Source organism: Plecotus auritus, assembly GCF_963455305.1.
Source record: "Plecotus auritus genome assembly, chromosome: X".
Lineage (NCBI taxonomy): Eukaryota > Metazoa > Chordata > Mammalia > Chiroptera > Vespertilionidae > Plecotus > Plecotus auritus.
In genome coordinates, this window is record NC_137784.1 from 102,866,384 (window position 1) to 102,882,682 (window position 16,299).

General features: G+C 44.4%; 1 protein-coding gene across 6 annotated transcripts in view; it reads left to right on the forward strand.

The window, feature by feature from the left end:
* Positions 1–382: 382 nt before the first annotated feature.
* XIAP (X-linked inhibitor of apoptosis) overlaps positions 383–16,299 on the forward strand; it is a 51,264-nt gene continuing 35,347 nt past the window's right edge. Inside the window, exons 1-2 of one of the 6 annotated variants that reach the window (XM_080653334.1) lie at positions 383–565; positions 808–932. The gene's annotated coding sequence lies outside the window, so the exon portion shown is untranslated. Of the gene's footprint in view, positions 566–656; positions 933–16,299 lie in introns of those variants that run through there. The other 5 variants (XM_080653332.1, XM_080653335.1, XM_080653336.1 and 2 more) reach the window with 5 other exon arrangements.

The window sequence follows — 16,299 nt, forward strand, 5'->3', positions numbered from 1 at the left end:
CAATCCCTTCCTGCCCTACTAATTGTTTTCCTTTTTCATTTCATCCTTCCCTCCTTGAACACAGGTCATATTGTAATCTCAGTTCCCTCGTTTATTAGCTGAGTCCTATTGGGGGAGTTATCCTCTCTGGGCTCAATTTCCTATGTAAACTGGGTTTAATAAGAGAGTGCCTATCTCATAGAGTTGTCAAAATTACAACGAAGTACACGTTATATGGCTACCACAGCGCCTGGTCTATAGTTAGAATTCAACATGTTCCCTCTCTTCTGTTTTTATCCTTTAATCTCTATTTTCCTATACCTCAACCCTAGAACCCTGCAGGCAAAAACCGTGGGAAAAAAACACCTCGAAGCTAAAAGAGGAAATACTTGAGCTGGGGGCGGGGACTGCGCGGTGCGCACAGCGCATGCGCGCCTGCTCCCTTGGGGTCTGGTTTCCAACTTGGGGGGTGGGGGGAAGGGCTTCGTTTGTACCAGCAGCCCCCTTCCCGCCCGGAGAAGTGGCGGGACCTCCGCGGCGCCCCGGGTGGGCTCCGCGCTCCGCGAGGGACGCCCGGACCCTAGGGGTAAGTTCGAAAATGGCGAAGGGGGAAGAAGGCGGGGCTTTTTTAGGGCGGGAAGCTGGCTTCCAGGCGGGGGTGGCGGGAAGGAAACTGCGGGGGCCCAGTGGCCGGGGCGGGGTGGTGAGACAGATGGACTTCGCTCGGTGCCTCTTAGACGTCCTTTGAGGCCCTCGGTAATCCTCCGTGGGTTGGGCGGTCTGGTGGGTGCTAGTGAGGGAGACGAAGGGACTTCCGTTTCCTTTTAGGCCGGGCCGGCCGCCGAGTAGAGTTGGCAATTCCAGATTGGGGCTTGGGCCACCCCTCCTCCAGGACCCACCCCTCGGGACCGCGCCGGGCACCGCGGGTGATCCGGGCTGGCTCTCCTGGCGCAGTAGGTACAGCCCGCGCGGGCTTTCTCCTCGTTCTCCTCCCCTTTCTTTTCTCCCTCCCCTCCCCCCGCTCGGGCCCTGAGTTACGGGGGAAGGCGGGAAGGCCGCCCTTGCCAGGCGAGGGTGGCCAGGCCAGGGTTCTTGGCCCAGGTTTCCGGATCTGTCGAAGGAGGGCGTGGGCGGGTGGGTGCCAACCTGAACCCCATGACCTCTAAGGTAAATCGAGTCAAGGAACTTTTTTAGTGATCAAAGGGACCCTCCCATCCCCCCATCTGATGCCTGTGGCACGTTAGGAACTGAATGGAATGTGTGCGGTGAGGGCGTGTGAAACAGAAAGAATGGGAGCCAAAGAGCTTCCGGGAGAGGAAATTAGCTAATAATTCTTTCCAATCTTTGCTGCCTTAGTCACCTCCCCAGCATATTCTGTAAGTAAAACGAAAATCAGTCTTTCAGTTTCATGATTTTAATTCCAAAATACACTTAGTTCTTTTCTTTTCGGGCGGAGGGGGTGGTTATTACTGAAACTAAGCCACAGCCCTCCTCCAAAAAAAGGGAAGACGTCAATCAAAGCTTTGTAAAAAACCTATCCGATTTTTAAAATTTGCTACTTTGCTTTCAAATATAATTATGTCACTAGTTCTATCACAACTATACCTTGATTGTTAATGACGCATAGAAATTTACTTTGGTAAGACCGGAGGTCGCTATAGTATTTCTTCTCTTTTTACTTAATATTTGTTTCAACCAGTTCCGGAGAACACCGTTACAGACGGCCATCTTAGAATTATAAAATTTTAGAGTTGGAAGGGATCTTAGTCCAGCCGTTTACAAAAGCTGTAATTAAGGCACAGAAAGATTTCATGGCTTGCCTAAGGGTATACTCGACTACTCACATTAGAACCCAGGTTGTCTGGCTTCTTGCTAAAAGCTCTTTCTGCGCAACTGCTCCAAGCAAGAAAATTAAATGTATTCGGTTCAACGCACATTTCTGAAGCAGATACCACTTTGATCCATACAACTCTGGTACTACTTTCAGTGTTTTTAACATGCTTATGAAGCCTGTGCTTGAGACATTTTCTTTCATCATTCAAGAAGTGGCAAAATTTTAGGTTAAAAAAGATTTATATACATAAACATATGTAGACTTGAATATGCTTAGGTAACTAATTGAAGGATACATAAAAATATTAACAGTAGTTACTTATGGAGGATGGAGAGAGGTGGGACACTTTTTACTTTGCACTTCACATGTGGCCTAATATACCGTTTGAATTTCTTACAATGAACAAGTATTGATTTTATAATTAAAACAAGTTTTAAAGTTCACATAATTATATGTATATCAATATAAAAAAGTATATATCAATGGTGTGTATACATATTTATATACATATATGTATTTATGTATCAGTGGTTTGGGGGTCTTTTTTTGTTTATTTCTTATCAGTGGGTTGTATTGTGAAATCCAGTGTGGTTTATGTCTGCCCAACTGGCAAAACATGCTCGCATTTCTTCTTTGGTTTTCTTCTACTGTTCCTAATGTAAGATTGTAAAAATTATGTTACTAGTCTTAAAATATTTTTACAAAATGTGCTAAGGTGTTTTTTTTTGCTTTTTTATTGGGTAACATTGGTTAATAAAATTATATGAAAACTAGAGGCCCAGTGCATGAAATTCATGCACTTGGCTGGGGGATCCCTCAGCCTGGCCTGAGCCTTCTCGTTCCGGGAGCCCTCGGGGGATGTCTGACTGATGGCTTAGGCCTAAGCTGCAGTCGGACATCCTTAGTGCTGCTGAGGAGGTGGGAGAGGCTCCAGCCACCACCGCTGCACTCACCAGCATGAGCCCGCTTCTGGCTGAGCGGTGCTCCCCCTGTGGGAGTGCACTGACCACCAGGGGGGAGCTCCTGTGTTGTGTCTTCCCCCTGGTGGTCACTGCATGTCACAGCGACCAGTCGTTCTGCTGGTCATGCCGCTGTTCAGTCGATTTGCATATTAGCCTTTTATTCTATAGGATATGCTAAGCTTTTGATTATCGAATAATGTATCAAACTAACATTCAATATATCAGATTTGACACAATGAAAAAAATATGAATATAGAATCTTTATGAATAAGAATCATTTAAAAATTTAAGACTGGAAAGGTCCCTTGTGATTAGTAGTTCAGCTCTTTTGTTTTTATGAATAGATTAATTAAGACTCAAAGAAGAAAAAGTGAATTTTCCAAGATTATATATTTGATTATTAGCAGAGCTTGGTCCTAGTCCAGTGCCCCTTGTACTATACCTGTAATTCTATTGCTTGCTAGTACATTAGATGACTCCATCTAGGCAAAGTAATGGTGACTAAAGGTTAGTCAGACCCATTTCAGTAGATAAGAATTACTGTAATTGCCTGGCCAGTGTGGTTCAGTGGTTAAGTGTCGATCCAGGTACCAAGAGGTCACCAGTTCGATTCTGGTGAGGACATGGACCCTGGTTGCAGGCTTGATCTCCAGTAGGGGATGTGCAGGAGGCTGCTGATGTTCCTCTCTCTCTCAAAATCAATAAAAACTTAAATATTTTTTAAAATATATTTTTATTGATTTCAGAGAGGAAGGGAGAGGGAGAGAGAGATAGAAACATCAATGATGAGAGAGTCATTGATCGGCTGCCTCCTGCATGCCCCCTACTGGGGATCGAGCACAGACTTGAAGGGTCCTGGGTTCGATTCCAGTCAAGGGCACGTGCCTGGGTTGGAGGCTCGATCCCCAGTAGGGGGTGTGCAGGAGGCAGCCCATCAATGACTCTCTCATCATTGATGTTTCTATCTCCCTCTCCCTTCCTCTCTGAAATTAATTTAAAAAAACTAAAAAAAATTACTGAAATTAATGTAGACATTACTTTGTTTAGTGAATCATTGTTTATATTATAAATGCTTATATATCCCCAAATATGAAATGATATATTTCACTGTTTTTGTTTGGTCTTGTGTTTATGGTAGCTAGTGCTAACAGGAAAAAAAGCTTTGGTTTCTGTAAAAAAAATATATATGTGTGTATTGAGCACCTACTATGTGCCATTCATTGTACTGTGTGGTAGAGTTCTAAAGGTGAATATGGCAACATAGATGCCTTTGTTATTTTGAGGCTGGAAGAGTATCATGAGCAGTCAATTCTTAAACTAAATCTCTGATCTAATCTGGTAATCTATACTAATAAAAGCCTAGATGGTCCTCGCGCAACGCCCTCAGGTTATCACAAGATGGCCGGCCTTGCGTCATCACAAGATGGCTGGCAGGGGGAGGGCAGTTGGGAGCGATCAGGCCGGCAGGGGAAGGCAGTTGGGGGCCATCTGGCCGGCAGGGGAAGGCAGTTGGGGGCCATCTGGCCAGCAGGGGAGGGCAGTTGGGGGCCATCAGGCCGGCAGGGGAGGGCATTTGGGGGCCATCAGGCCTGCAGGGGTGGGCAGTTGGGGTGATCGGGCTGGCAGGGGAGGGCAGTTGGGGGCGATTGGGCTGGCAGGGGAGCGGTTAGGCGTCGATCAGGCTGGCAGGGGAGTGGTTAGGGGGTTATCAGACTGGCAGGCAGAAGTGGTTAGGGGCAATCAGGCAGGCAGGCAGGCAGGCGAGGGGTTAGGAGCCAGCAGTCCCAGATTGTGAGAGGGATGTCTGACATCCCCCAAGGGGTCCTAGATTGGAGAGGGTGCAGGCGGTTGTCCAGCTGAAGGATGCCCCCTTCCCCATGCATGGATTTCATGCACTGGGCCTCTAGTCTATATAGATAAAAAGCCAGTGACTGGAACGCTCTAACCACCAGAACAACCGGTCACTATGACGCCCACTGCAGCCAGTGAACCGGCCAATTGTGGGTGGGGCCGGCAGCCAACCTCCCACAGCCCTCCCCCTGGCTGGCCTTGCCCCCGATCGGCCCCCACCACCCCAATAGGCCTGTGGCCCCTCCCCCAGCCAGCTCCACCCCTCCATCAGTCCTCCCCACTCCAATCAGGGGCAGGGCTGGCCAGACAACCGCCTGCAGCCCCTCCCCCTGGCTGGCCTCACCCCAATCAGTCCCCCAACACCAATCGGGGGCGTGGCCAACCATGCATGGCCCCTCCCCCCAGCCACTGGCCCACGATTGGCCCTCCCACCTCATTTGGGGGCGGGGCCTGTCGGCCAATCACCCACAGCCCCTCTCCCCTGGCCAGCCCAGCCCTGATTGGGCCCCAATCAGGGCAGGCCAGCTGGCCAACCTCCTGCCATCTCCTCCTCCCTACAGGCCTGGCCCCAATCCACCCCGATCAGGGCCAGGCCAGCTGGACCCCACCCGTGCACGAATTTGTGCACTGGGCCTCTAGTGGTATTATAAAATGTAATCTGTAGCACTTTTTAAGGTCATTGTGTGAGTAGATTTGAGGAGACAAAAACAGTGGTAAAACAAGAAGGTGATATGGAATTGAACAAATGTTAGATTTGTATCATAGAGGCCATGTGATACAGTGGAAAGATCCCTGATTTGGATGCCTGGGTTCTTGCCTTGGCTTTGTTTCCAGTTAGCTGTGTAATTGTGAGCAAATCACTAAATCTCAGTGCCTCCATATTTCTTTTAATTTACTCCATTTAATTAAAAACATAAAAAGTATTTTATATTATAAAGGAAATATGTTTATTATAGAAAACTTAGGAAATTAAGAATAGGCCCTAACTGGTTTGGCTCAGTGGATAGAGCGTTGGCCTGCAGACTGAAGGGTCCCAGTTTCAATTCCGGTCAAGGGCACATTGTCTGGATTGTGGGCTCGATCCCCAGTAGGGGGCATGCAGGAAGCAGCCAATCAATGATTCTCTCTCATCATTAGTATTTCTATCTCTCCCTTTCCCTTCCTCTCTGAAATCAATAAAGAAATATATTTTTAAAAACTTGTTGGAGGTGTATGTGTATCACCTCCAACATGTATCATTACTATGTTAGAAGCTGACCTATTTAGTTTAATTTTGTAGGATGGGAATATAATAGCTTGAAGAGGGAGAAAATGGGCTTCTGAGTTTGATATTCTGGGATTATCCTAGCACAGAGGAGAGAAAATTTGTAGAAGCTCAGAAGAGTTCAATAACTTGCCCAAGATCCAAATAGCTATTAAGTTGCAGCAGTAGGATTTGAATCCAGATTCCTCTGATTCCAGTCAGTACTCAGGCTTTTCTTTCATTGCATGCTGTATTTCAAAAGATGAAGATCTCTTAAACCAGTGGTTGGCAAACTGTGGCTCATGAGCCACATGCGACTCGCGAGCCACGGTTTGCCGCTCTGTTGACTAATGAGTTTGCCGACCACTGTCTTAAACATACTTTTCTTTTCTTTTCTTTTCTTTTCTTTTCTTTTCTTTTCTTTTCTTTTCTTTTCTTTTCTTTTCTCTTTTTCTTTTCTTTTCTTTTCTTTCTTTTTTTATCCTCACCCGAGGATATGTTTTATTGGTTTTAGAGTGAGGGGAAGGGAGAGAGAGAAACATCGATCAGTTGCTGCCCGCATGTGCCCCCACTGGGGATCAAACCCGTAATCTAGGTATGTGCCCTGACCGGGAATCAAACCAGCAACTCTTTGGTGCACAGGAGAACGCTCCAGCAACTGAACCACACTGGCTAGGTCTCTTAAACATATTTCTTGATGGTATTGTGTTAATCAAAATTAACCGATTTGGTAGTTTTGAGTAAATTGAGAAGCTAAGGTGAGAAATGTTGAGATAGCACTTGAGGAAAATAGTTTTTAGGCTGAGATTACCAAACTAACATACCTTGAGCTGTATTGACTGACAGTGGCTGATGTAGAAAGTAGGTGCCTGGTGAAAAATTGTTGACTGAATGCTCCTACTTGTTACAAAGAAATGTATTAAAGGAAAAAGGGGAATTGTAAACTTCCAAGGTCCTCCAGATAATCTAAAAGAAAGGCCTTTCTATTGTTGTTGATTAGTTATTGTATCTACCATAACAATTTGAGGCCTGCCGTGACCGGTTTGGCTCAGTGGATAGAGCGTTGACCTGCGGACTGAAGGGTCCTGGGTTCGATTCCAGTCAAGGGCATGTACCTTGGTTGCCGGCACATCCCCAGTAGTGGGTGTGCGGGAGGCAGCTGATCGATGTTTCTCTCTCATCGATGTTTTTAACTCTCTATTCCTCTCCCTTCCTCTCTGTAAAAAGCAATAAAATATATTTTTAAAAAAAAGAATTTGAGGCCAGCCCTGACCAGTGTGGCTCAGTTGGTTGAGTGTCCTATGCACTGAGAAGTTGCTACTTGATTCCCAGTCAGGAGGCTCGATCCCAGGTAGGGGGCCCGCAGGAGGCAGCCAATCTATGTTTCGCTCTCATCTCTCTCTCTCTCATCTCTCTCCCCCACCCCTTCCTTTCTCTTAAAAAAATCAAAAAAAAAAAAAGAAGAATTGAAGGTCAAACTTAACAGTTACATCTTTTATGCCCTGGCTGTTGTGGCTCAGCTGGTTGAGCATCGTCCCATGTCCTGAGAGGTCCCCAGTTTGATTCCTGGTCAGGGCACATGCCCAGGTTGGCAGCTTTGATCCCCATTAGGGGCATGCAGTTGGCAGCTAATCGATGTTTCTTTCTCTCTCTCTCTCTCTCTCTCTCTCTCTCTCTCTCTCTCTCCCTCCCTCTCCCTCTCCCTCTCCCTCTCCCTCTCCCTCTCCCTCTCCCTCTCCCTCTCCCTCTCCCTCTCCCTCTCCCTCTCCCTCTCCCTCTCCCTCTCTCCCTCTCCCTCTCTCCCCCCCACCCCCCTTCTCTGTCTCTGTCTCTCTAAAAAATCAATAAAAACAAACATTTTTTTTAAAGAATCGCATGTTTTATCTTCTCTGTGTATAACTTAATAGTAGGTTGTCCTTTTTGTGATAAAAGCATATTTATGTCCATTTTGTAGGACTTGTCATGGACTTTGATTATTTTTAATTCTGATATAGTTGTAACTCTGCTATTTGATACCTTTTGGGATTTTTTTTGGTTGTTGTTAATCCTCACCAGAGGATATTCTTTGCATTGATTTTTAGAGAGAGTGGAAGGGAGAGGAAGAGACACAGAGAGAGAAACATTGATGTGAGAGAGACACATCATTGGTTGCCTCCCGCACATGCCCCAACAGGGGCCAGGGATCAAACCTGTGGCCCTTCAGTCTGCAGGCCGATGCTTTATCTGCTGAGCCAAAGCGGCTAGGCCTGGAATTTGACGTTGGTGTGATTGGTACCCAATCTTTGTTAAGAATACATGTGAGTCACTTAGCATGATCTGCTTTTATAATGGTTTTCCAAGGATATGGGTCATGGTGAAAAGTGTGATGTACCTGTGTGGAGGAGGAAAAATAATTTTCCTCTACCCTTCTGAGTTCTTCCGACTGGTTTAATAATCAAATTGACATGAGACAGATTAACAAGAGAAAATAACCAGATTTATTACCTGTGTACATATGGGGGCTCTGTGAGAATATGGGACCACAGGACAAATTGGGCAATTGAGGCTTATATGCCATTCTGGACTAAGGAGATGGAGGCAGGGGTCTGAGACTTCAAAGGGAAAGGAGGCAATTCACAGGTAAATGGGAAAGAACAAACATATAATAAATTCTTGCCATGCCACCCAGAAACAATGGGAAGTCCCCAGACTTTCCAAGTTTCTCTCTGTCACACTTAGATTATATTTTTTTTTTATTTTTTTTAAATAAATCTTTATTCAGATTATTACAATTATTTCTCCTTTTTTCCCCCATAGCTCCCCTCCACCCATTTCCCACCCCACCTTCTGCCCTTACCTACCCTCCACTGTCCTCATCCATAGGTGTATGATTTTTGTCCAGTCTCTTTATGAACCCCCCCATACCCCTTTCCCCCTGAGAATTATCAGTCCACTCCCTTTCTATGCCCCTGATTCTATTATATTCACCAGATTATTCTGTTCCTCAGGTTTTTAATTCACTTGATCTTTAGGTTCACTTGTTGATAGATATGTATTTGTTGTTCATAATTTTTATCTTTCCTTTTTTCTTCTTCCTCTTCTTTAAGAATACCTTTCAGCATTTCATATAATACTGGTTTGGTGGTGATGAACTCCTTTAGCTTTTTCTTGTCTGTGAAACTCTTTATCTGCCCTTCAATTCTGAATGATAGCTTTGCTGGGTAGAGTAATCTTGGTTGTAGGTTCTTGCTATTCATCACATTGAAAATTTCTTGCCACTCCCGTCTGGCCTGCATAGTTTCTATTGAAAAGTCAGCTGACAGTCGTATGGGTGCTCCCTTGTAGGTAACTAACTGTTTTTCTCTTGCTGCTTTTAATATTCTCTCTTTGTCTTTTGCTCTTGGCATTTTAATTATGATGTGTCTTGGTGTAGACCTCTTTGGATTCCTTTTGTTTGGGGTTCTGTGGGCTTCCTGGACTTGTAAGTCTATTTCTTTCACCAGGTGGGGGAAGTTTTCGGTCATTATTTCTTCAAATAGGTTTTCAGTATCTTGCTCTCTCTCTTCTTCTGGCACCCCCATAATTCTGATGTTGGTACGCTTGAAGTTGTCCCAGAGTCTTCTTACATTATCTTCAACTTTTTGGATTTTTTTTTTTGCTTTTTGCTTTTTCGGTTGAGTGTTTTTTGCTTCTTTGTATTTCAATTCTTTGACTTGATTTTTGTGTTCCTCTTGTCTGTTTTTGGGTCTCTGTATAATATTTTTTATTTCAGTCAGTGTATGTTTAATTTCTAGTTGGTCCTTTTTCATCTCTTCGAGGGTCTCGTTATATTTATCGGCCTTTTCTAGGATATTCTTAAAAAGCCTTATAACCGTGGTTTTGAATTCTATATCCAGTCGTTTGTTTTCCTCCATTTCTTTTGTTTGTGATCTGATTCTTAGACGCCGCATTTTCACTGCTTCCCTGAGTTGGTAGGTTTGTGTGCTAGGTTTCCAATTTGGCCCAGTGGGTCTGCCTCCCCAGTTAACCTGAGGTGGACACTCTTGGTGCACACCTTTGTGGACTGTGTGTACAGCCTTGTTGTAATTAAGTCTTTATTGTTGTTGGTATCACTGGGAAGAATTGACCTCCAGGCCAGTTGGCTGTAAGGATCAGCTGTGTCTATGCTGGGAGAAGTCCGGTGCTGGAGACAGCCTTATAGGATTAGACTTGCCAAATTGCAATAGCCTCTGTGCTCAGCTTGGATGGGGTGGGGTCTCAGTCTTGGCTTCCCGTCAGCGTTGCCCTTGCGCGCACGTGTGTGCCTTCAGTCCTCTGCCTTCCCGGCTCCCGATTCTCCGCCCGAGAGTCCAGACTCCCCCCACAAGAGTGTGGGTCCCCAGGGGCTCGCCTGGAACTGGGGTTCACTGCAGTCAGAACTGGGGCTCACTTCAGTCAGAACTGAGGTTCAGTGCTGTCAGGAGCCTCTCACTCCCTTCCGCTAGGGAAAGCCTGTGGCAGCCTCCGCAGCCTTTGTGCGCACTGGCGCGAGCGGACTTTCAGTCCTCCGCCGTCCCCGGCTCCTGAGTCTCCGCCCGAGAGTCCAGACTCCCCCCACAAGAGCGTGGGTCCCCAGGGGCTTGCCTGGAACTGGGGTTCACTGCAGTCAGAACTGGGGCTCACTTCAGTCAGAACTGAGGTTCAGTGCCGTCAGGAGCCTCTCACTCCCTTCCGCTAGGGAAAGCCTGTGGCAGCCTCCGCAGCCTTTGTGCGCACTGGCGCGAGAGGACTTTCAGTCCTCCGCCTTCCCCGGCTCCCGAGTGTCCGCCTGAGAGTCCAGACTCCCCCCACAAGAGCGTGGGTCCCCAGGGGCTCGCCCGGAACAGGGGTTCAGTGCAGTCAGAACTGGGGTTCAGTGTGGTCGGGGGCTTCCTTCCCCCTTCCGCCAGAGAAAGTCAGCCAGGCTCTCAGCCGCCCTTCCTCTCCGCGCGCACAAAGACCCTTTGCCGTACCTCCAATTCTCTGTGAGCTTTTCTCTATCCTTCTAGTTGTAGAATTTTCACTCAGGCAGCTTTCCTGTGGTTCTGGATGGTGTCCGTTCTGTCTTTTAGTTGTAGTTTTGAAATTGTTGTGCGAGGCAGCAGTTTAGGTGTTTACCTATGCCGCCATCTTGGTTTTCCTCACACTTAGATTATATTATGTTAAAGTGATAGCTCCTTTCCTTTAAGCAGGTTTTTCTATCTGAATTCCTTCAGGCCAATAAGGGGGAGGGTCAAAGGTTCTTTCTAAGTCTTTTGTTTCTTTTTTTTTAAATATATATACATATATATATCTTTATTGATTTCAGAGAAGGAAAGAAAGATGGAAACATCAATGATGAGAGAGAATCATTGATCAAGCTGCCTCCTGCTTGATTGGGGATCGAGCCTGCAATCCAGGCATGTGCCCTGATCAGGAATCAAACCATGACCTCGTGGTTCATATAGGTCGACGCTCAACCACTGAGCCACCATGGCCAGGCCATCCTTTGTCTCTTAAAAAAAAATAACCAGTTTAAAATAATGTTTTAAAAAGGCATATTTTGGAATGGCAAGCTCTGCTTCCCCTCTTTTCACCTGTATAGACTGGGAATAGCTTGAACTCAGATGGTTAGACGTAGGGTAAAACTGAGTGAAGGCTGATTTCCTAAACTGGGCAAAGCTGGTACCACTGCATTCCCTGGTATATCTAAATATTTATATGTTGTTTGAACTTTTAAAAAATATTTTTTATTGATTTTTAGAGAGAAAGGGAGAGGGAGAAACATCCATGTGAGAGCAGAACTTCGATCTGCTGCTTCCTGCACACCCCCTACTGGGGTTCAAGCCCGCAACCTGGGCATGTGCCCTGACAGGAATCTAACAGGCAACCTTGCGATGCACAGGATGACACTCAACAACCACACCGGCTTGTACTATACATACATTGTTTGAACTTTTATACTTAGTATTCCTGTAATAATTTTGTTGACCTCAAAACACAGTCCTCTCAGCATATATTGCTGTGCAATTTACCTTTCTGTGGTTCCAGCTAATTTTTCAACCCTTGTATGGTCAAGGAGCCTAATATTTCCTGTTACCTCACTGAACTATCCCTTCTGCCAATAATTCTTTTTTTAAAAAATATATTTCATTGATTTTTTACAGAGAGGAAGGGAGAGGGTAGAGAGTTAGAAACATTGATCAGCTGCCTCCTGCACACCTACTGGGGATGTGCCCACAACCAAGGTATATGCCCTTGACTGGAATCGAAACTGTGACCTTTCAGTCCGCAGGCCAACGCTCTATCCACTGAGCCAAACCGGTCAGGACCTGCCAATAATTCTTAGAGTAATTTCCTTAGACCTGTGTTGGTCATAATCACTGAGTTTGATTTTTTGACTGTTATTTCCTGGTTGTGTGATCTTTGATGAGTAACAAACAACCAGTCAGAAAACCAGTTTCCCCATATTTCAAATGGGAGTTATGATATGTTGTATAGGTTAAATTAGAGACCATATACGAAAACATTATAAATTGTAAAGTGCATTGCATATTTTAGCTATTATCAGATAACTAGAGGCCCGGTGCACGAAAATTTATGCACTTGTGGGGGTGGTCCCTCAGCCCGGCCTGTGCCCTCTAGCAGCCTGGGACTCCTTGGGGGATGTCCGACTGACGGCTGAGGGGGAGTGGGCCTAAGCCATTAGTTGGACATCCTTAGCACTGCTGCAGAGGCGGGAGAGGTTACCACCACCACCACTGCGCTGGCCAGCCATAAGCTGGCTTCTGGCTGAGCAGCGCTCCCCCTGGTGGTCAGTGCGTGTCATAGCGACCGGTCATTCCAGTCATCTGCCCTTAGGGTCAATTTGCATATTACCCTTTTATTATTAACTAAAATATGGTAAAAATAAAATATGGTGAAAAAGAAGGTGGGCTGTGGAATCACAAGTTCATGCTTAAATTTTGACCTTGTGCTAAAACAAATAGGATTAGAGATTTTTAGTTTAAATTCAGCATGTTTTAGTAGATTAGAGACTATATTTACATGTAGCTAAAATGATGGATAGAGGGAAATGAAAAATTGTAGATAAGTGTTTAGAACACGTAGGCACTCATTAGATATGTTGTACTGTTTTAATTTGTCCTGTAGTCACTTATTGTGGCAAAGTTTACTTTGTGTCATTTTTTTAAATTCAAACCCAGACAGAAGACAAAACTTAAATGTTTGCATATGAGCAGCAGAGTAATTTCCAGGTTGAAATAAATATTTTTACTGAGGAAAAAGGAAAAGATGTTGGCTTTTATCAAGAACTTATTTCAGTACTTGCTTGACATCCTAACATGATTAAGAGAATACTTAATTCTGAAAAGTATCTAGTATCACTATTTCCCATTCACCAAGTCATCCATTACACTTGTGGAACCATCTGACTTTTTTTTTTTTTTTCAAATTTTTATTAAGGCATTATATGTGTACATATCTTACCATTGCCCCCCCACCCCACTCCCATACCTGCCCTCACCCCCCAATGTTTTGCATCCGTTGGTTACTCTTATATGCATGCATATAAGTCCTTCGGTTGATCTCTTATTTCCCCCACCTCTCCCTAACCTTCCCGCTGTAATTTGACAGTCTGTTTGATGCTTTACTGCCTCTGTATCTATCTTTTTGTTCATCAGTTTATGTTTTTTATTATCCACAAATGAGTGAGATCATGTGGTATTTTTCTTTCATTGACTGGCTTATTTCACTTAGCATAATGTTCTCTAATTCCATCCAGGTGCCTACAAATGGTAATAATTCCTTCTTTTTATGGCAGCATAGTATTCCATTGTGTAGATGTACCATAGTTTTCTGATCCAGGCATCTGCTGACGGGCACCTAGGCTGTTTCCAAATCTTAGCTATTGTAAATTGTGCTGCTATGAACATAGGGGTGCATATATCCTTTCTGATTGGTGTTTCTAGTTTCTTAGGATATATTCCTAGGAGTGGGATTACTGGGTCAAATGGGAGTTCCATTTTCAGTTTTTTGAGGAACCTCCATACTGTTCTCCACAGTGGCTGCACCAGTCTGCATTCCCACCAGCAGTGCACGAGGGGAACCATCTGACTTTTAAGTACTACATCCTAATCATTCTGTCAGGATAAGTTATCTGGACAAATATCAAGTAGAGTTCCAGTTCTGTGCCACTAATCAGCTGTATGGCCTTAGTCAAATCACTTAACTTCCTTATGTTTTAGTTTCCTTATCTTTAAAATGAAAGAATGATTTCTTTTATTCTCTTCAGCATAAACATAGTTATGGTGAACAAGTTTTGCTTGTGGGTATCTATAAAATATAATGATTTTACTTTTCAGAGTACTTGATTTGAGCTGTCCTTTTGTAAAAATTATTTTTTAAAGTATACTTTTATTGATTTCAGAGAAGAAGGGAGAGGGGGAGAGAGAGAGAAACATCAGTGATGAGAGAGAATCATTGATGAGCTGCCTCCTGCACATCCCACACTGGAGATCGAGCCCACATCCTGGGCATGTGCCCTAACTGGGAACAGAACTGTGACCTCCTGGTTCATAGATCTATGCTTAACCATTGAGCCACGCCGGCCGGGCATGTAAAAATTACTTTAGGAAAACTTTTTGCCAAATATCAGGAGAGGCTCTTTTCTTCTTACTAGACCCCAAATTAATTATTTTTACAAGGCAGTGAGTGAACAGTTCAGAACTCCAGCAATAGACATCACTCAGAAACATTTTTCAACAAAGTCCTTTTATTTTCAATTCAAGGTAACAATAAGCCTCAATCAGGTATTACCTGTGTTTCTCAGCCCTCTCTGCTGGTGATATAATGCCACCCAAGCAGTGGCCCAAAAGACATTTGTTCATGGCCAACCACCGTAGATATGACCTAATTACTACTTTTATCTCTAAGAGTTGACTGTATCCCTCTTTTTTTTTTAACCTGATGATAAATTTATAATTTCTCTTTTTTCATCAGAGTTGCTCATAGGCAGTTATCTAACAGTAATATTACAAAGTAAGAAACTGGCAAAAATTCTTAATAGGCAAAAATAAGGACCAGGAACATATCCTTCCCTCTCCTTGTTGTAAGTTATAAAATTATCTTCTGTGAATAAAAAGGCAAATTTTTGCAATACCAGGCCCCGCTATTGATAGTTTACTGGGACAATGTTTTCACAGATGGAGGAAGCATTGTCACATGGAAAATAGCCAAATAACACCCCCAGTCTTCTGGACAGGATTGTGTAAGGGCCCTGACTAATCAAGAGCCCAACTGCTTTTTTCTTTTTTTAAATTTTCTTTATTGATTAAGGTATTACACATGTGTCCTTATCCCCCCCTTTGCCCCCCTCACCGCCCCACCGCTCATGCTCTCACCCTCCTGGTGTCTATGTTCACTGGTTATGCTTATATGCATGCATACAAGTCCTTTGATTGATCTCTCCCCCTTACCCCCACACTCCCCTGCCTTCCCTCTGAGGTTTGACGGTCTGTTCTATGCTTCTCTGTCTCTGGATCTGCTTTTGTTCATCAGTTTATGTTGCTCATTATATTCCACACATGCTTTTTCTTTTCATTAGCATCTAGTATATTTGCTGGATAAAATTTTGAAAATTAAGAAAAGTACCAAGAAGAAAATAAAAATTAATTTTCTCACTGACCAGAGAGAACCACAGTAGAATTTTTTTTAAGTCTTTTTTTTTTTTTTTTTTTAGAGAAGAAGGGATAGAGAGAAACATCAATGAGAGAGAATCATTGATTGGCTGCCTCTCGCACACCTCCTACTGGGATTGAACCTGCAACCCAGGCATGTGCCCTTGACCAGAATCGATCCTGGGACCCTTCAGTCCGCAGGCTGATGCTCTATCCACTGAGCCAAACCGGCTAGGGCACCACTGAGTTTTTACTGTTGGTAGTGATGGCAGTCTCTGTCAAACTGGACAAAAATAGTAGCTTTTAAAATGTTTATTTTTTAGCCCTAGCTGGTTTGTCTCTGTGGATAGAGTGTCGGCCTGCGGACCGAAGGGTCCCTGGTTTGATTCCAGTCAAGGGCATGTAGCTTGGTTGCAGGCTCCTCCCTGGCCCAGGCCATTGTTGAGGCGTGTGCACATGGCAACTAATTGACGTGTTTTTCTCACATCAGTATTTCTCTCTGTCTTCTCTCTTCCACTCTCTAAAAATCAATGGAAAAATATCCTCGGGTGAGGATTTAAAAATAAAATGTTTCTTTTTTTTTCTAATAAGATTTATTTTTTAAAATGTTTTTATTGACTTTAGAGAGAGGAAGGGAGGGGGGGGAAGAGAGAGAAACATTTATGTGAGAGAATAACATCGATCCGTTGCCCCACACACCACAACCGGGGATCCAGCCTGCAACCTGGGCATGTGCCCTGACTGGGAAGGGAACTAGTGACCTTTCAGTGCATGGAA